The sequence below is a fragment of the Pelophylax lessonae genome (genome assembly GCF_965119305.1).
Source record: "Pelophylax lessonae genome assembly, chromosome: 10".
NCBI classification, from domain to species: domain Eukaryota; kingdom Metazoa; phylum Chordata; class Amphibia; order Anura; family Ranidae; genus Pelophylax; species Pelophylax lessonae.
In genome coordinates, this window is record NC_138777.1 from 148,495,397 (window position 1) to 148,516,759 (window position 21,363).

Consider the following 21,363-nt stretch of genomic DNA (forward strand, 5'->3'; position numbering starts at 1 on the left):
CCCCCTGGGTGTATGTATACAAATTTACCTGCCTAGACTACTCCTGATGGGAGGAGCATAATCCCACTCAGATTATGGAGATGATGCTGCGTCTGTCGACGGACATCAGAGAAAAATATTTTACGGTAAGATCTTACGAAAATCTTATTTTTTCATAAAACTTGTTCCAAAATATAAAATATTCCGTGGACTCAACATGCCTCTCTGCAAATTGCTTAGGGTGTCTACCTTCCGAAAAGGGGTAAATTGGGGGGGGGGGGGGGGTGTTTGTGCTATCTTTGCATTTCATGACCTCCGAAACTGTGATAGTGAGGAGTGAAATCAATAATTTACGCCCTTAGAAAGCCTGAAGGCAGTGATTGGTTTTCAGGGTTCTGTACATGATTAGACTGCCAAAAAGTCTCACATATGGGATATCCACATACCCAGGAGAAGCAGCAGAATTTATTTTGGGGTGTAATTACACATATACCCATGGCTTTTTTTTTTTTTGCATTTTTCAAACACCTGTGACAATTATTATTTAATGGGCTCAATATGCCTTTCAGCAATTTACTTGGGGTGTCTACTTTCCAGAAAGGATTAATTTGTGGGGTGGGGGTTTGTACTGCCCTGCCATTTTAGCACTTCAAGAAATGAGATGGGCAGTCAGAAAGTAAAAGCTTTGTAAATTCCAGTAAATACACCGTAGTTTGAAGACGCTATAACTTACGCGCAAACCAATACATATACGGTTATTGAGATTTTTTTTATGAAAGATATGTAGCTAAAAACATTGTTTATTGGATATTTTTTATAAGAAGTAGAAAATGTTTTTTTTTTTTATTTTCTGTCTTTTTTTGATAGCGCAAAAAATAAAAATCCCAGTGGTGATCAAATACTACCAAAAGAAATTTTAAAGAATTATTGCTAGAGATGAAGTAAAAAGCACCACATCCCTTTGATTAAAGTAACTACAATGGAGGGGGGCAAAGTGGGACTTTAACGGTGCAAAATGATGGAGAAAAATCTGAATTCTCAAAAATTGTACATTTTATTACACATAGAAAGTGAGGACAAGACAATACATCAATATAAAATGATAAAATCAAAGAATGCACTCGAAAATATCAACTCTACATGTTTGGCCATCTTCATAATAGCTTCTTCAGGAGTTTTCATAGATATTTCTCGAGAGTGAACATTTCTAAGTAGCAAAAAAGAAAAAACATAAAAGACATAGTACGTGTATATACATAGGGCTTATCTCAATAGTCCTACAATTGAGTGCCCAATTAGTTTACATATTGGTAAGACAATGATACTAAAATAAAGATACCTTAAGATGACCAGAACCCTTTCTTAAGCCGAAAGTGGAGGTAACAAAAGTGATGCCACCCAGGCACGCACAGAGGGGGGGGGGGGGGGGACCGAGACGTCCAACCTCTTAAAGTGGACCCATGGAGAGGGTGATAGCCAAGCTAGGAATGATGGATAAGGGCAATGAGACCAGAGCATAGAAATACACTTCAAACCAGAATTGCTATAGCCCCAGTTGTATATGAATAAACAGGTTGGAAAATTACTGAAAAATTTTCACCTGATCATAGTAAAGGTGCAGTTAGTTCACTGAGTACCTCCAATATATGAGAACAGGGAGGGAAAAACAAAGTTTCCTTAGTATCCCAGAATATGAGGTATCCCTTAAAGAGAATAAAATGGAATTTATTAATGACATTGACAACCATAGTAGGGGTTTGTCAGATATTGAGGGTATGAGTACTTACCCAAAATTGACAAAATTGGGCACATGGATTATCATGCAGTATTCAAAAATTCACCGCCAATGTAATTGACCAAATTTTCCAATAGTACGCTCAGAATGAAGAGACTGCACATAAACAAAAGGAAAAAGAAAAAAGGCATGGAGGGACATGATCAGCATCTAATGTATGGAAGAAGCGATGAGAAAAGCAAGGTTTGGAAGATTTCGTTTACCGCAACTGGTTCCAAGGCTCTGGTGTCGTTCCCTGGTGGTCTAGTGTAATACTGACCGCATGGCGCCGGCATTTATACACCCTCTCCACTCCCTCGGCGTCTGACGTCACCGAGGGAGTGAGAGCAGGATACACCCAGTGGTCCAATGGAGATCGAGGAGGAAGTGCGTCATCAAGACGCGACCGCATCTCATTGTTCAGCCGGAACCGAAGTTCGGGGATGACAACATCCGGTCCGGACGTAATGTATGCAGAGGAGGTAAAAATTCACGGAAACAAACTGAAATGGATCCAAATGACACTGACAGCTTTACCAAAGACCGGACATCAAAAGATATATCCACAATGCCTATGTTAAATGGAAAAAATCCAAAGACACAATTGGTCATAAAGGAAAAATAGCCAGATTAATAGATCAGTCAGTATTATGATAGAGAAAAGAATAGGAAAGAGAGGGTTGTATGAGACTCCATTAAGGAACACCTAGGAGTTAAAAGGCGGTGCTACTACTAGCCAGGTTGGACCAATTTTCCTGGAAAATAAGGGTAGGGCTCCGCGGGTGCCCATATGGGCAACAAAGACAGAGGCTGGGAAAGAGCTCGGATCCAGTGATGGCCCCCACTGCGCTTACCTTAGGATCCGCCACCCACAGTCACATCCACATGACGGCAGGGATCTGGAATAAGATATCCAATCGACAAATCACAAGATACTCTTGTTCTTGAAAAGTAGAAGAACTACATCTGAAAAAACAAACATATAATTGCTAAAGGCAATCCTACCAGAATATGCATCATGTGCCCATATCGGCACCATGAAAAAACAAGGGACTTTGTAACAATAGTTCAAAATCCAAAATGCTGACCAGCATCTGGAATGTGCTGAGTCCGCAATAAATGCTATTGACACCACCTAACCAAGAAAGGGTTTGAAACTAATGGATTCATTTATACCAGGGTACGGAGTAGCCGATAAATTATCGGCTACTCCGTACCCTGGTATAAATGAATCCATTAGTTTCAAACCCTTTCTTGGTTAGGTGGTGTCAATAGCATTTATTGCGGACTCAGCACATTCCAGATGCTGGTCAGCATTTTGGATTTTGAACTATTGTTACAAAGTCCCTTGTTTTTTCATGGTGCCGATATGGGCACATGATGCATATTCTGGTAGGATTGCCTTTAGCAATTATATGTTTGTTTTTTCAGATGTAGTTCTTCTACTTTTCAAGAACAAGAGTATCTTGTGATTTGTCGATTGGATATCTTATTCCAGATCCCTGCCGTCATGTGGATGTGACTGTGGGTGGCGGATCCTAAGGTAAGCGCAGTGGGGGCCATCACTGGATCCGAGCTCTTTCCCAGCCTCTGTCTTTGTTGCCCATATGGGCACCCGCGGTGCCCTACCCTTATTTTCCAGGAAAATTGGTCCAACCTGGCTAGTAGTAGCACCGCCTTTTAACTCCTAGGTGTTCCTTAATGGAGTCTCATACAACCCTCTCTTTCCAATTCTTTTCTCTATCATAATACTGACTGATCTATTAATCGGGCTATTTTTCCTTTATGACCAATTGTGTCTTTGGATTTTTTCCATTTAACATAGGCATTGTGGATATATCTTTTGATGTCCGGTCTTTGGTAAAGCTGTCAGTGTCATTTGGATCCATTTCAGTTTGTTTCCGTGAATTTTTACCTCCTCTGCATACATTACGTCCGGACCGGATGTTGTCATCCCCGAACTTCCGGCTCCGGCGGAACAATGAGATGCGGTCGCGTCTTGATGACGCACTTCCTCCTCGATCTCCATTGGACCACTGGGTGTATCCTGCTCTCACTCCCTCGGTGACGTCAGACGCCGAGGGAGTGGAGAGGGTGTATAAATGCCGGCGCCATGCGGTCAGTATTACACTAGACCACCGGGGAACGACACCTGAGCCTTGGAACCAGTTGCGGTAAACAAAATCTTCCAAACCTTGCTTTTCTCATCGCTTCTTCCATACATTAGATGCTGATCATGTCCCTCCATGCCTTTTTTCTTTTTCCTTTTGTTTATGTGCAGTCTCTTCATTCTGAGCGTACTATTGGAAAATTTGGTCAATTACATTGGCGGTGAATTTTTGAATACTGCATGATAATCCATGTGCCCAATTTTGTCAATTTTGGGTAAGTACTCATACCCTCAATATCTGACAAACCCCTACTATGGTTGTCAATGTCATTAATAAATTCCATTTTATTCTCTTTAAGGGATACCTCATATTCTGGGATACTAAGGAAACTTTGTTTTTCCCTCCCTGTTCTCATATATTGAGGTACTCAGTGAACTAACTGCACCTTTACTATGATCAGGTGAATATTTCAGTAATTTTCCAACCTGTTTATTCATATACAACTGGGGCTATAGCAATTCTGGTTTGAAGTGTATTTCTATGCTCTGGTCTCATTGCCCTTATCCATCATTCCTAGCTTGGCTATCACCCTCTCTATGGGTCAACTTTAAGAGGTTGGACGTCTCGGTCCCCCCCCCCCCCCTCTGTGCGTGCCTGGGTGGCATCACTTTTGTTACCTCCACTTTCGGCTTAAGAAAGGGTTCTGGTCATCTTAAGGTATCTTTATGTTAGTATCATTGTCTTACCAATATGTAAACTAATTGGGCACTCAATTGTAGGACTATTGAGATAAGCCCTATGTATATACACGTACTATGTCTTTTATGTTTTTTCTTTTTTGCTACTTAGAAATGTTCACTCTCGAGAAATATCTATGAAAACTCCTGAAGAAGCTATTATGAAGATGGCCAAACATGTAGAGTTGATATTTTCGAGTGCATTCTTTGATTTTATCATTTTATATTGATGTATTGTCTTGTCCTCACTTTCTATGTGTAATAAAATGTACCATTTTTGAGAATTCAGATTTTTCTCCATCATTTTGCACCGTTAAAGTCCCACTTTGCCCCCCTCCATTGTAGTTACTACCAAAAGAAAGCTCTATTTGTAAGAAAAAAGGACATACATTTAGTTTGTGTACAGCATTGCATGACTGCTCAATTGTCAGTTAAAGTCACGCAGTGCCAAATTGCAAAACAGGGCTTGGTCTTTAAGGGGGTAAAACCTTCTGGTCCTTATGTGGTTAAACAATTACCATTACCCATTTGAATAAAATTAGCAGACAATGAGCCTGCCTGTACTATTCTACCAATCCTGAAGACCTTAAGCCCCGGAATGTTTTACCCCCTAATGACCAGGCCATTTTTTGTGATACGTCACTGCGTTGCTTTAACTGACAATTGCGCGGTAATGCGATGCTGTACCAAAATATAATTGATGTCCTTTTTTTCTCCACAATTAGAGCTTTCTTATGGTGGTATTTGATAACCTCTGCGTTTTTTTTGTTTTGCGCTATAAATAAAAAAAGAGCGTAAATTTTGAAAAAACACTTTCTGCTATAAAACATGGCCAATAAAAACAATTTAAAGAATCTATTTTCCCAAGTCATCTTCCAGGATGGCTTAATTGAGATATAGGCTCCTCCCACCTAGCACAGGAAACACAATCCACATTAGTTTATATACAGGTGAGAGGCAGATTCCCCCTCAGTTTTTTGTGTTTCCTCGGCCAGGCAGGATCACTTAGAAGTGGGTGCTGTCAGGTTCCGTGCTAGGCGGCAGGAGTCTCCCAACCCTGGCCTTTCCTGTACTGGGGCAGTGTCCCTGGGGTGGGTGTCAGGGAACTCGGGGCCCCCTGGTATGGCTGTAGCAGGAAGGGGGGGAGATGGAGGGACCCCTCTCCCTCTAAGTTTTTGTCCGTGGGGGGGTCTTAGTGGGGCCCTACCCGGTCCTAGGAGATGCAGAGTTTGCAGCATTCCAGCAGTGCCTGTTTGGGGCGCTCTCCCGAGGTCTCCTGTGCTGTGTAGTTTGGAAGACGAGGAGACGCCCGGCCGGCATTATCCTCCGCCCTCAGAGGAGGAAGCAGATGTAACGTCACAGGCCGGTGCGGCGGAAGTGACGCGGCGGAAGTGGCGCGTCCGCCACCTTGGATCCTAGCGTTGGAGGGAAATTCAAATCCCTCGTCAGAAAAAAGCCAGGACTGGGGCCCCAAACGAAACAGACGCCGCTGCATGGGCCCGGCTCCAATACACAGGGCCGGGCCAAAACCTCCGTGGACCGACACGCTGCAAGGGCAGTGCCTGGTCGGCAGGCACTTATGGGACACGGTAACCTCTGCTCCCTGCACATCTATGGAGGGGACTGCTGCAGAGGAAGCGGATCGGGGGACCCTCCTTACCTCTGAAATTTGCTTGTGCCTTGCAGGGCAAGAAAAAGATGGTGCGGCCTCTGGGGAGGTCCCCAAAAAGAAATGTGCCTCGTGCAAACAAAAGATTTCTTCAGCTTGGAAAAAAGTGTTCTGCCAGGACTGTATTGATGCACTGACTAAAAAGGAATTGGGCGCTATGTTTAGAAAATTCCTTGACCCCATGAATGCATAAATAGTTAAGAATTTCAAGACATTCAGGTCTTCCCTTCAGGAGTCTGGGTCAGTGGACGCATCTCAGCCTAGTAATTCAGGCACTGGCATGGCTTCCACGCACTCTGGTTCTGGTAGAGCAAGGGGTGTTGGAACAATTGGAGGAAAACTCCAGTGCAGTTTCCAGTACAGAGGAGGGGGAAGTCAAAGTCAAGGAAGACAAGGCTAGTCGGGTCCAAAAGTTCCTTTTTCCCTCTGACGAAACGGATGATTTACTAAAAACCATATGTGATATGTGACGGAATCCGGACACCACCAACTGGGTATCTCCGCCAGTAACCTGCTTCCTAAGCTCTGGAACACCGGATCCGTGATTCTGGCTATAGTTACCCCAAGAACTCGACAGTACAATTTTTGGAGTCAAACCAGAATGAACTGTTTATTGACCAACTTTCAGACTTTTATATACACTTTGAGAATACAACATGATTTAATTATACAAATCCACCCACCACATCACACAATGGTTTCTATACGATCCCCAATACACATTACTCTGTGTAATTAAATCCCCTAGCAGACAGACAGGTGGGCTCATTAGCACACTTAACAATAGGTGAATGGAAAAGCTGTCTCAGACCCTATTTTAGACAAAAGCACTTCAATGATTAGCAGACATGCTGTCTCTCCTAGTTCCTGGGCGCCCAAATTAGGAGCTGCACTTCCTGTGCCTGACAGTCTAAAGAAATCAGATAGCTCTCCATATTTCCTGAGAGATATGGTTAATGCATATTATTTTCCCATTTGTAGTAGTCCAACCATATTCTCAGTGTTCACCACCCTCTCGGTCACCCTGCATCCATAATAGACGCAGGGTGATTTAAACATAAGAGAGCCCCATAAGGCTGGGCATGGTGCCCCCCAACCTCTCTAAAGGAATTTGGAGTCCACAACCCCCATGCCCAAAGTGACTCCTGTCACATGATACATTGGAGATAGAGGAAAAAGAGAGCCAAAGCCTCTTGGTACACGAAAAACTGTATGCAGCATTACAATCAAAGGATGTCAGAACATTCCCCATGCATGCCATGCTCAATGATATCATATTACAAGAATGGAGAGAGCCGGAAAAGTTTTTTTTTTTACACAGAAATCTGAATCGGAAAATGACCCAAATCGGACACAGCAAAAGTAGCCACAAAATCTGACCTATCGTTTGAAGATGCAGGAGCACTAAAGGACGTGATGAATAGAAAAGCGGAAGGCTAGCTGAAGAAAACGTGGGATGCGGGGGGGCAGTTTTCAACCGGCCATTGCGTCCACTTGTGTTGCAAGGACCCTGGACCTTTGGTTGAAACAATTACAGATCCTCTTGGAACCAGACACTCCAAAGGAGGAAGTTCTGGACTTGCTTTCTATCCTCCAACAAGGCAGTTGCCTATATTGCGGACGCTTCAGCGGAAGCTATTAGATTTTCAGCACTTTGCACATCGCTCATCAATGAAGCCAGGCGTGCGATCTGGCTTAAAGCCTGGGCGGGAGACGCAGCTTGTAAGGCTAAGTTGTGTTTGCTACCCTTCAAGGGATGCTTAATCTTCGGCGAAGATCTATATGCGGTATTGGAAAAATCGGCGGATAAGAAAGGATTTCCTAATCGAAGAAAAAGCAGTTCAACAAGCCTTTTCGTCCTTTCAGGAAGAAAAATCAAAAAGGCGCAGCCAGGAAGGACCAAAGCAGGCCCTGGCAACAAAGGAAATGCAAGGGTCGAGGGGGATTTTTGTTTAATCCCTCCCAGACCAACGACAATAAATCAATGACTCCTTTTGCAGGGTGGGGGCCTTCCTACGCTTCTGGCTAAGGGTTACATCCAACAAATTCATTCCGACTCTAATCCAAAATGGATACAGAATATCATTTTGTCAAGTACCCCCAGTTCATTTTCTGGAGACCCCGCTACCTTCGAACCCAGTCACGTCGACTGCCATGACGGGTCTCATCCAGGAGTTTCTGGATCAGAGGGTCATTCCCCCCCCCCCCCCCATTCCTCAAGTTCAAGGCTATGGGGGATTCTTTTCTGATGATAAACCCTCTGCAGTCTCTAGGGTGGATTGTGAATACGGAAAAGTCAAACTTGCGTCTTACTCAAAAAGTTGTCTTCCTGGGATACATTCTCAACTCTGTGGAAGCAAAGACGTATTTGCCGACAGAGAAAAAAGACCTGTTGATATTGGAAACCTCCAACCTCCTGTTAAGATAGGCAGTATCCATCAGGGAAATTATGAGGCTGTTGGGACTGATGACGGCAGCTATCCCAGCGATACCCTGGGCTCAAGCACATATGAGAAAACTACAGAATTTCTCTGACAAAATGGAATGGACAATTGAGCACCTTAAATGAGCGGTTAACTCTGCCAGATCAAGTAAAAAACTCTTTACACTGGTGGCTACTGGAAGGCAACCTGGCGATGGGGAGACCCTGGACACAGGTGAACCCTGTCCGAATAACAACGGATGCAAGTGCATGGGGCTGGGGAGCACACCCTGGGAAATTGGGAGAGATTGGAGAGAAACGACTCCGCCAATGTAAGTGCTCTTCTTGCCTTTTGGCCCAGCAAAGAAGGAAGACATATTCTGATTCTGTCAGACAATGTGGCTACAGTGGCCTACATAAACAAACAAGAGAGGACATGGGCACCTTCCCTCATGTCGGTGGCAGAACAGATCCTTACTTGAGTGGAAGAAAACACCCCCTCCCTGGCGGCCATTCACCTCAAGGGAGAGCTGAACTATTTGGCTGCTCTTTTAAGCAGAGAAAATCTACCATACGGAATGGAGCCTGAACCAGGAGGTGTTCAGGACAATCATGGAAAGGTGGGGGTTCCCGCTAATAGACCTGTTCGCCTCGGCCAAGAATGCGAAAGTGGAGGAGTTTTACTCAATTCACAGGGACTCTCGCAGTCAGGGTCTAGATGCGTTTGCATTCCCTCGGACAGAGGATCTCCTATATGCCTTCCCTCCATTCAATCTAATACCCAAAGTGATTCAGAAAGTAGAAACAGCAAGAACAAAAGTCATCTTGATAGCTCCAGCTTGGCCAAAGAGGTCTTGGTTTGCCGGTCTTTAGAAGATTTCAATAGCAACACCATGGTGGATGCCAGAGAGGAGCGACCTATTGGTCCAGGGAGAGCTTTGCCATCCTCAAGTGAGCCGTCTTTCTCTGATGGCTTGGCTCCTGAGCGGTACTAGCTAAAAGTTAAAGGTCTGTCCGAAAAAGTAATCGACATGATCTTAAGCAGTAGAAAGAAATCGACTAACGTAATCTACAATAAGATATGGAAGAAATTCTGCTGTTGGCGCAAGAGCAATAACAGGATTTCTGGACCCCTCAACCCGGCGGTGCTGGACTTCCTACAGGGGGTGGGGGGACTTAGGTTTAGCCCCCAATACCTTAAAAGTTTAGGGGGTGGCGCTGTCCAGTTTTCTAGACTTCAGATTAGCAGAACACATGCTAATTAAAAGATTTATTAGGGCCGTCTCTAGGAACAGAGGCCCGCGACTCAACAGATTTCCCTCTTGCGATCTCTCTACAGTGCTGCAGAGTTTCGCAAAACACTCTTTTGAACCGTTAGACGAGTGTGCTTTGAAATTACTGACCTACAAAACCATGCTCTTAGTAGCTCTGGTCATGGCCAGGATAGTTGGCGAGCTGCAAGCCTTGTCTGTAGCAGAACCTCACTGCTCCATTCTTCCAGATAGAGTGGTTCTTTCACTGGATCTAGGTTTCCTTCCCAAAGTGTCTACGAATTTTCACCGATTGCAAGAGATCGTTATCCCATCTTTCTGCGGTCAAGCCAGCAATCCCAGGGAAAAAGATTTCCAAAAGATTGATGTGAGACGATGTCTGATAGGTTACATAGATTGCACTAAGGATTAGAGGAAAACCACTAAACTGTTCCTGTTGTTCTCAGGAAATAAAAAAGGATGAGCTGCCTCTAAAGCCACCATCGCTAGATGGATGAAAGCGGCAATCATGGAGGCATATGCATCGGCGGGGCTTCAAGGTCCCCTCAACCTTTAAAGCCCACTCCACTAGAGCTCTGGCTACATCCTGGGCTGAAAGGGCAGGAGCTACCCCGATCCAAATCTGCAAAGCAACCACATGGTCGAGCTTCCAGACCTTTTTTAAGCATTACCGTCTGGATCTCCTTAAAGCTAGTGACCAGGCTTTTGGGAGAAAAGTGCTGTAGGCTGTAGTCCCTCCCTAAGCAGGTATGGTTTCTATTATGTCACTCTCAATTAAGCCATCATGGAAGATGACTTGGGAAAAACGAAGTTATTACCTGTTAACTTGATTTCCAGTCATCTTCTAGGACGGCGCTGCTTCCCACCCTATCTAGGATATGGTATTATCTCTGGTTGGTGTGAGGTTTAACGGGCCTTCGGTTATCAGTTATTACTGAGGGGGATCTGCCTCTCACCTGTATTTAAACTAATGTGGATTGTGTTTCCTGTGTTAGGTGGGAGGAGCCTATATCTCAATTAAGCCGTTCTGGAAGATGACTGGAAATCAAGTTAACAGGTAATAACTTAGTTTAGGCCAATTTGTATTCTGCTACATATTTTTAGTAAGAAAAAAAATCCTAAAAAGCATATAATTGGTTTGCACAAAATGTATAGCGTTTACAAACTACGGGCTAGATTTATGGACTTTTTAATTTTTTTTTTTTTTTTAGTAATGGCAGCAATCAGCAATTTTTATCGGGACTTCGACATTGCGGCCGACAAATCTGACACTATCAAGGGATAAATGTGTTCCTTAGATGTGCTTACTAACAGGGGGGTGGGTGGATTGAACAGAGGCACAGAGCGATCGGGGATTCAGCTTAGCTGAATCACGCAATCTTTCCCTGCCTCTCTGACAGGAGAGCTGTCTTACATTGTTTACATTCCAGACGGCTCTCCTGTCAGTTTTGCCAAAGATCGCGGGAAGCCGGCGGCGATCAAGCCTGCTTCTCCCGCGCTCTGCCTCCCGCTGTGTCTAATCACAGCAACTCCGGTGACGCACACGTGCGCTGCCAAAACCGCGTGCACATAATCACGTTGATCTACGTGATTATGCGCAGTTGAGCCGCCTTGCCGCAGTAAGTCTGCGCGGGGCGGTCGGCAAGTGCTTAATGTGCAAATTGACTTGCTGCTTGCCAATGCATGTATATTTAGGTGTGTGTGTGTGTATATATATTTGTATTCCTAAAATATTGAGACCCCCCCCCTTCACTTTTTTCTATTTTGTTTATGTTGCAGCCTGATACTACAATTAATTTAAACAACTGTAGTATCAGGCTGCAACATAACAACATTTTTAAAAAGTGAAGGGGGTCTGAATACTTTGAATAATATATATATAGCAAGCAAGGTTCAAAAAGTCATAGATGAGCGAGTTTGGGGTGGAGGAACTTTACTGGCCTGCGCAAAGTCCTGACCTCAACCCAATAGAACACCTTTTGGATGAATTGGAACGGAGACGACGAGCCAGGCCTTCTGGTCCCACATCCATGCCTGACCTCACAAATGCGCTTCTTGAAGAATGGTCAAACATTCCCATAGACATACTCCTAAACCTTGTAGACAGCCTTCCCAGAAGAGTTGAAGCTGTTATAGCTGCAAAGGGTGGGCCAGCTCCATATTGAACCCTGCAGACTAAGACTGGGATGCCATTAAAGTTCATGTGTGTACAAAAGGCTGGCATCCCAGTATGTATGTGTGTGTGTGTGTGTGTGTATATATATATATATGTAAAACAATAACTTATTTTCCGCGCTGTGATGTATATTTTGGTGAAAAAATAAAATATAAACAATGTATAAAACCTGAAGCTGCTGCTCACTAGGTAAAATACCAGAAAAAACTAAAAGCATAAATAGACAGCGCTAACAGGTGACAAAATGTAAATGAATTATAAATATATATAAATGTGCTACAATAATTAATTGGTGCCCTAAAACATTGATGCTCTAAAAAATTGATTGGTACAACCAAAAAGTGTATTTATAAACAATACATATATAATAAATACTAAAGTGCTAAGATTAAGTGTCCATAATATAACCATTAAGGTGCAAAGTGATTTGTTAAGGTGCAGTCCAATAAATGCTTCTTCAACAGAAAACTAAAGTGCCAAACAGGTGCTCGAATCCATAAAAGTGCCCAAGTGCTCTTCAGGAAAAAGGCCCCCAATGGGGATGCACTCACCAGATTTTGGGTAAAAATGAGCCTTGAACATGTATAATGTTCCTTGATCGGATCACAGGATCAATGCAGCTACCCTAGCATATGAGATATCCCTCAAACGGATGGATGGATGACATGCACCTCATAGACTGGCTCCTTAATAATTCGTCTCCTCTCTCTCTCCCATGTGTGTTTCAAATATAAAGAGAGAAGCCATACATAGTGAAGCCCGTAATATTTATTTAAAACAGAATGGTTTAAGGCGGGCGAAACGCGTCGACGCACTTCCGGGCAGCGGAGCTTTTGCAGCGTCATTTCCTGTTAACCACCGTGGAACGCACGCCGGCAGCGACACGGAAATTGGAGGATTGACTGTGCTAGGCTGCTTAATGCTGTTTATTGCCGATTTTTTAAAGATACTTTGTGAGTATTATTCTTACCATTCTGTTTTAAATAAATATTACGGGCTTCACTATGTATGGCTTCTCTCTTTATATTTGAAACACACATGGGAGAGAGAGAGGAGACGAATTATTAAGGAGCCAGTCTATGAGGTGCATGTCATCCATCCATCCGTTTGAGGGATATCTCATATGCTAGGGTAGCTGCATTGATCCTGTGATCCGATCAAGGAACATTATACATGTTCAAGGCTCATTTTTACCCAAAATCTGGTGAGTGCATCCCCATTGGGGGCCTTTTTCCTGAAGAGCACTTGGGCACTTTTATGGATTCGAGCACCTGTTTGGCACTTTAGTTTTCTGTTGAAGAAGCATTTATTGGACTGCACCTTAACAAATCACTTTGCACCTTAATGGTTATATTATGGACACTTAATCTTAGCACTTTAGTATTTATTATATATGTATTGTTTATAAATACACTTTTTGGTTGTACCAATCAATTTTTTAGAGCATCAATGTTTTAGGGCACCAATTAATTATTGTAGCACATTTATATATATTTATAATTCATTTACATTTTGTCACCTGTTAGCGCTGTCTATTTATGCTTTTAATATATATATATATATATATATATATATATATATATATATATATATATATATATATATAATATATATATAATATACACAGTGGGTACGGAAAGTATTCAGACCCCCTTAAATTTTTCACTCTTTGTTATATTGCAGCCATTTGCTAAAATCATTTAGGTTCATTCTTCTTCCTCATGAATGCACACATAGCACCCCATACTGACAGAAAAACACAGAATTGTTGACATTGTTGCAGATTTATTAAAAAAGAAAAACTGAAATATCACATGGTCCTAAGTATTCAGACCCTTTGCTCAGTATTTAGTAGAAGCCCCCTTTTGATCTAATACAGCCAGGAGTCTTTTTGGGAAAGATGCAACAAGTCTTTCACACCTGGATTTGGGGATCCTCTGCCATTCCTCCTTGCAGATCCTCTCCAGTTCTGTCAGGTTGGATGGTAAACGTTGGTGGACAGCCATTTTTAGGTCTCTCCAGAGATGCTCAATTGGGTTTAAGTCAGGGCTCTGGCTGGGCCATTCAAGAACAGTCACGGAGTTGTTGTGAAGCCACTCCTTCGTTATTTTAGCTGTGTGCTTAGGGTCATTGTCTTGTTGGAAGGTAAACCTTCGGCCCAGTCTGAGGTCCAGAGCACTCTGGAGAAGGTTTTTGTCCAGGATATCCCTGTACTTGGCCACATTCATCTTTCCCTCGATTGCAACCAGTCGTCCTGTCCCTGCAGCTGAAAAACACCCCCACAGCATGATGCTGCCACCACCATGCTTCCCTGCTGGGACTGTATTGGACAGGTGATGAGCAGTGCCTGGTTTTCTCCACACATACCTCTTAGAATTAAGGCCAAAAAGTTCTATTTTGGTCTCATCAGACCAGAGAATCTTATTTCTCACCATCTTGGAGTCCTTCAGGTGTTTTTTAGCAAACTCCATGAGGGCTTTCATGTGTCTTACACTGAGGAGAGGCTTCCGTCGGGCCACTCTGCCATAAAGCCCCAACTGGTGGAGGGCTGCAGTGATGGTTGACTTTCTACAACTTTCTCCCATCTCCTGACTGCATCTCTGGAGCTCAGCCACAGTGATCTTTGGGTTCTTCTTTACCTCTCTCACCAAGGCTCTTCTCCCCCGATAGCTCAGTTTGGCCGGACGGCCAGCTCTAGGAAGGGTTCTGGTCGTCCCAAACGTCTTCCATTTGAGGATTATGGAGGCCACTGTGCTCTTAGGAACCTTAAGTGCAGCAGAAATCTTTTTGTAACCTTGGCCAGATCTGTGCCTTGCCACAATTCTGTCTCTGAGCTCTTCAGGCAGTTCCTTTGACCTCATGATTCTCATTTGCTCTGACATGCATTGTGATCTGGAAGGTCTTATATAGACAGGTGTGTGGCTTTCCTAATCAAGTCCAATCAGTATAATCAAACACAGCTGGACTCAAATGAAGGTGTAGAACCATCTCAAGGATGATCAGAAGAAATGGAAAGCACCTGAGTTAAATATATGAGTGTCACAGCAAAGGGTCTGAATACTTAGGACCATGTGATATTTCAGTTTTTCTTTTTTAATAAATCTGCAACAATGTCAACAATTCTGTGTTTTTCTGTCAGTATGAGGTGCTATGTGTACATTCACGAGGAAGAAGAATGAACTTAAATGATTTTAGCAAATGGCTGCAATATAACAAAGAGTGAAAAATTTAAGGGGGTCTGAATACTTTCCGTACCCACTGTATATATATATATATATATATATATATATATATATATATATTTATATATGTAATATATATTGTGACAGGAAGTCAGGTAAATCTGGGGATGTAGTCACAGAGAGGAGACACATTCCCACCTGGTTTGGAAAGTTCACCAATTACTATAGGGTGTCGGCTGCCAAAGGCAGCAGGAAGGTGTAAAGAAGGACTGCTGCCTCCTGTCGCCGTGTGGGCTGGGAGAGGAGGTCAGTCAGATGTGTGCCTCCCGACGCTGAGGAAGCCTTGGAGAAGGACTGCTGCCTCCTGTCGCCGTGTGGGCTGGGAGAGGAGGTCAGTCAGATTTGTGCCTCCCGACAAGCTGGGGAGCATGGGAGAAGACCTCGGAAGCGATGTGAAGCTGAGGAGGGTAACAAGGGTGAAGATTACTCAAGCTGAGGTCTTGGATCGTTTGTGTGGAAAGAAACCAATGGACATTTCCTGTGTGAAGGGGAAATTAACTAGTGAAGAATTCTCAAGGTGAGAAAAACTATTTCTATGTGGAAAGAAATAAATGCACTGTTTGCTATGTGGAGAGACAAGCAAATGAACTGTGTTCAATGTGAAGAGTGTGAAGAGAAAAACAAAGGGACAGCTTAAATGAACATGTGCTGTGTGAAGAGATAAAACATGGACTATTGAGAGTCTGCTGTATGACTAGCAAAGTCTGCCCAACAGTAGGTTGGGGACAGACTTCATTAGATAGGTTCCAGTGTGTGAGAAGGTAGCCGCCCACAGTGGCAAGGATTTATTTTGTTTTATTTTATTTTGGCTGTTTTGAGGCTTGCAATTGTGTGAAGTAAATTGCATGAATAAATCAAAGTGTTCTATACAGAAATACCGTGTAGTATAGGACCTTACCCCTGTGAGAAATTAACAAAACAATAGGGATAGAAAAAGATGGGGCTTTGCGGGCCAGTGGGAGTAGAAGGATCAGACAAAGAACCGGTTGTAAAACCAAAATTACATTTTATTTGTATAAAGAACAATAAAACCAAGCATGGACTGCCATGCATATGTGATGACAAAGGACTGACATGACATACAATGATAAAATCAAACAATTAACGTCACTCGTAGTATAGAAACATGTCCCCTAAAGGGATTGTAACCAAAAAGCAAAGCCTGTATAAGGTGGAAGATGGGTCTCAAGCTGGATTCGGTCACGGTAGGTCCCCAGCAAGCCGACGCGTTTCGCTCAAGGCTTCCTCAGGGCCTGAGAGACCATAACAGACCGATGTTTCTATAAACAACATAAAAGCATAATCAAATAAATGCCAGTCAGTCAAAATTTTTTTCATGGTATATCATACATAGTGCCCTTATATTTCAATTATTTTATAAGTACATTTGGTTTTAATTTTTGTACTGACCCTTCTTGGTAGTGACTTGTACTAGGCGACAAGGCTGTAGCGATACTGATGCTGCTTGGAACAATATTGCTTCCGTATTCACCATATAAAATCTATACAGACATCAGAAATATATTTCTTGCATAGGATCCAATGTATTAAGTCCCAACTGTGTCACCAGGGGCAGGGCTGTGAACCAAAATGCCAATAGATATATATATGTGTCTACAATATAGTTTTAATTTTAGTATATTTATGGTATCATAACCAACCTTCTATGGCTATCCCCACTGTAGGCTTTTGGGGTGGGTCCCGACCCAAAAGGTAGAGGTCCTCTCCCTGATATATTCGCCCTTATATGTATATTCGCTCCTAGATGTAATAAATCTATGGATATGAGAGCATGGGTTATTCATTTTCAGTGGAAGATGGAAGAGGGCTAATGAGGATAGCTATTGGTTGAGTGGAGACAAATAGATAAACTACTGATTTGATGGTAGTGTCAGAGATATCTAATAACAGAGCCAAAGTATTCACACCCACCTAGTATTGTATTACATAGCTTGAGCAGGACGGGCAGCACCTTTCTTTATGTGGTTCAGATATAGGGTGTATATCCCCAGCCTAAGGGTCCTTGGTGGCGACACAACTGACCTAGAAGGAGGACCAGTATTTTTAACAGGTGCATATAGAGAGTTATTTGTACTTAAGGCCATAGTGCCAAAAACGTGGTTAATGGGGGAAGGTTGTTATACTGAAGAGGAGATAAAGGAACTGATCAGACATCTACATACCTCTCCTCAGTCTAAGGCAAACTCCAGGCAGGAAAGGGAAACATACATGAATATGTATTTCAATTATATGGACAATACAGTCCTGGGCTGCATAAGCCCTGAAAGAAATAATTCAAGGGGTTAGTGCCAAATCTTCAAGCCCTCCAACCTATATTACAGAGAGTGCAATCCTAAGAGCACCTATCCTTTCTTCCCTTACAGGATTAGCGTTACTTACCTCTATGTCTGGTTCACTAGCAACCTGCCTACCTGCCTCTACGTCGTAAGTCCTATATATCGAGGGAAAACCCGCCCTCATTGTTACGTTTTTGGCGCTCAATTGGGGCAGTTCATGTGAAACTGCTTAATGCATAATTACGGTCGGCGGTGGCGCTGCCTGACCGCATCACTTCCGGTCGCTCCGAAAGTGAGGACATACTCTCCCCTGCTTGGGACTCGGTCGGCGATGGCGCCGCCTACCTACATCACTTCCGATCGCGCTGGAAGTGAGGACGTTATCTTCAAGGAAGTGTTTACCACCTTCGGATCCGCCCGGCTTCCAGAGTACAGCATCCGATTGGATGCAAACTATATTGCGGGCTGCGTTTTCGTTACTTGAGCTCCATCTAGTGGGATCATAGTGAAATACCTCGGCAACAATCCTACCTCCTGGAAACCCACAGAGGACCAACCATCGGTCCAATAGTGCAAGACCATAGATATACAATTAGTATTATGGGATATAAAACAATCCCAAGCAGTGCAATGTCAAATGGTTATTTTAATCGTTCCATAACAGCATACGCTACAACAATGTCGCTTCGCTGGTCACCTGTTACATACAAAACAAAGTACATATATATGTTAATCACTTTACATAGACAGAATCATAATTCATGATAGCATCCATATGAAACATATATCAATTTACTATTGTATTCTATTTACAAGTAGCAGTCCCTATTCTAATAGAGAATCTTCATCTGTCCCTCATAGTAATGCAAAAAAGAGACTCCCTAAGGGGAAAAAAAGAGGGAGAAGAATCCATGGAATTAAGAGGAGGATTATTTTAGTAGGAATACTATAAAAATGATTTATAGCTAATCACATCATTTAGGCCTGGATACACGGTTGCCCTCAGATCGTATATCCATCTGGCCTCTCGTGCCAAAACTTTTTTATCGATATCTCCTCTTATGTCCTCAGGGATAACATCTAACACAGTAAACTTTACAATGCTTCGGTCATATTTATGTTTTAGCCCAACATGGCCACCTATAGGGGTATTAATTTGGCCATTGTTAATATACGATATATGATCTGAAATTCTCTTCCAAAGGGGTCTTATGGTTTTACCCACATAAAAAGCCCCGCATGGGCACAACATTATGTATACTACCGCCTTTGTTTGGCAGGTGATATACTGATTAATATATCTTCTATGACCATTAGGCATTACAAAGGACTCTCCTTCAAGAATGTATGGACAAAAATCACAGCACCCGCATTTGTACAGGCCTTTAATGTGTGATACTTCATTCGGTCTCCGATAGTGGCTCGTGACTAAACCATCCCTAATAGATTTAGCTCTTTTATACGTGATGTTGGGGTGGTCATCTAAGTATTTTCTGAGTATTGGGTCACTTGTCAGAATCTCCCAGTTTTTTTGTAAGATGTTACGAACTTCATTATACTGCCTAGAGTATGTGGAAATAAATCTGACCTTATCATCTGTTTTTTTTAGTTTTTTCTTTAAAAAGCAGGTCATGCCTCGTGTTTGCTTTTGCCTTATTATATGCTTTCCTCAGCATTGTCACACTATACCCTCTCTGTAGCAGACGTGCTTTCAATTTATCTGCTTCCCTCTTGTAGTTTGTCATTGGAACATCAAAGTGTTGTTTGCAACCACTTCTCGGCTATCTTCTTGTGAAAACGCACCCCCCAAGGGGTCATCCACGCCCGCCACCGAGCTAATCCCTCACAATATATATATATATATATATATATATATATATATATACCGTATATATAGTTGGGCAAAAAAGTATTTAGTCAGCCACCAATTGTGCAAGTTCTCCCACTTAAAAAGATGAGGCCTGTAATTTTCATCATAGGTACACTTCAACTATGAGAGACCGAATGGGGGGGGGGGGGAAATCCAGGAAATCGCATGGTAAGATTTCTAATAAATTTTTTGGTAAATTCCTTGGTAAAATAAGTATTTAGTCACCTACAAACAAGCAAGATTTCTGGCTCTCACAGACCTGTAACTTCTTTAAGAGGCTCCTCTGTCCTCCACTTGTTACCTGTATTAATGGCACCTGTTTGAACCAAAGAGCTGTCGAAGGACACCAGAAACAATATTGTAGACCTGTACCAGGCTGGGAAGACTGAATCTGCAATAGGCAAGAAGTTTGGTGTGAAGAAATCAACTGTGGGAGCATTTATTAGAAAATGGAAGACATACAAGACCACTGATAATCTCCCTCGATCTGGGGCTCCACGCAAGATCTCACCCCGTGGGGTCAAAATGATCACAAGAACGGTGAGCAAAAATCCCAGAACCACACGAGGGGACCTAGCGAATGACCTTCATCAGTAACACACTACGCCACCAGGGACTCAAATCCTGCAGTGCCAGACGTGTCCCCCTGCTTAAGCCAGTACATTTCTGGGCCCATCTGAAGTTTGCCAGAGAGCATTTGGATGATCCAGAAGAGGATTGGGAGAATGTCATATGGTCAGATGAAACCAAAGTAGAACTTTTTGGTAAAAACTCAACTTGTCGTATTTGGAGGAGAAAGAATGCGGAGTTGCATCCAAAGAACACCATACCTACTGTGAAGCATGGGGTTGGAAACATCATGCTTTGGGGCTGTTTTTCTTCAAAGGGACCAGGACGACTGACCCGTGCAAAGGAAAGCATGAATGGGGCTGTGTATTGTGAGATTTTGAGTGAAAACCTCCTTCCATCGGCAAGGGCATTAAAGATGAAACGTGGCTGGGTCTTTTAGCATGACAATGATCCTAAATACACCGCCCGGGCAATGAAGGAGTGGCTTCGTAAGAAGCATTTCAAGGTCCTGGAGTGGCCTAGCCAGTCTCCAGATCTCAACCCCATAGAAAACCTTTGGAGGGAGTTGAAAGTCCGTGTTGCCCAGCGACAGCCCCAAAACATCACTGCTAGAGGAGATCTGCATGGAGGAATGTGCCAAAATACCAGCAACAGTGTGTGAAAACCTTGTGAAGACTTACAGGAAACATTTGACCTCTGTTATATACCCTTTGTTGGCAATGACAAAGTATTGAGATTAACTTTTGTTATTGACCAAATACTTAATTTTCCACCATAATTTGCAAATAAATTCTTTAAAAATCAGACAATGTGATTTTCTGGATTTATTTTTCTCATTTTGTCTCTCATGGTTGAAGTATACCTATGGTGAAAATTACATCATCTTTTTAAGTGTGAGAACTTGCACAATTGGTGGCTGACTAAATACTTTTTTGCCCAACTGTATTCTCTCTTTCAATGTATATATATATATATATATATATATATATATAATATCTGTATCGGGTACAAGAAGTATTGAACAAATCACCATTTTCTAGGTAAATATATTTCTAAAGGTGCTATTTTTACATGGAATTTTCACCACATGTTGGTAACAACCCATGCAATCCATACAAAGAAACCAAAGAAAACGAAAACAAATAGAATCAGAAATTAGGTTATGTGTAATAAAATGGAATGACAGGGAAAAAGTATTGAACATGCAAACTGAAATTTGAGTAGTTTGTAGTTGACGCCTCCTAT

At 42.6% G+C, this 21,363-nt stretch overlaps 1 protein-coding gene across 1 annotated transcript in view; it reads left to right on the forward strand.

Annotated features, from left to right (window-relative positions):
• PACS1 (phosphofurin acidic cluster sorting protein 1) overlaps nt 1-21,363 on the forward strand; it is a 550,726-nt gene that overhangs the window by 206,164 nt on the left and 323,199 nt on the right. The window lies entirely within an intron of this gene.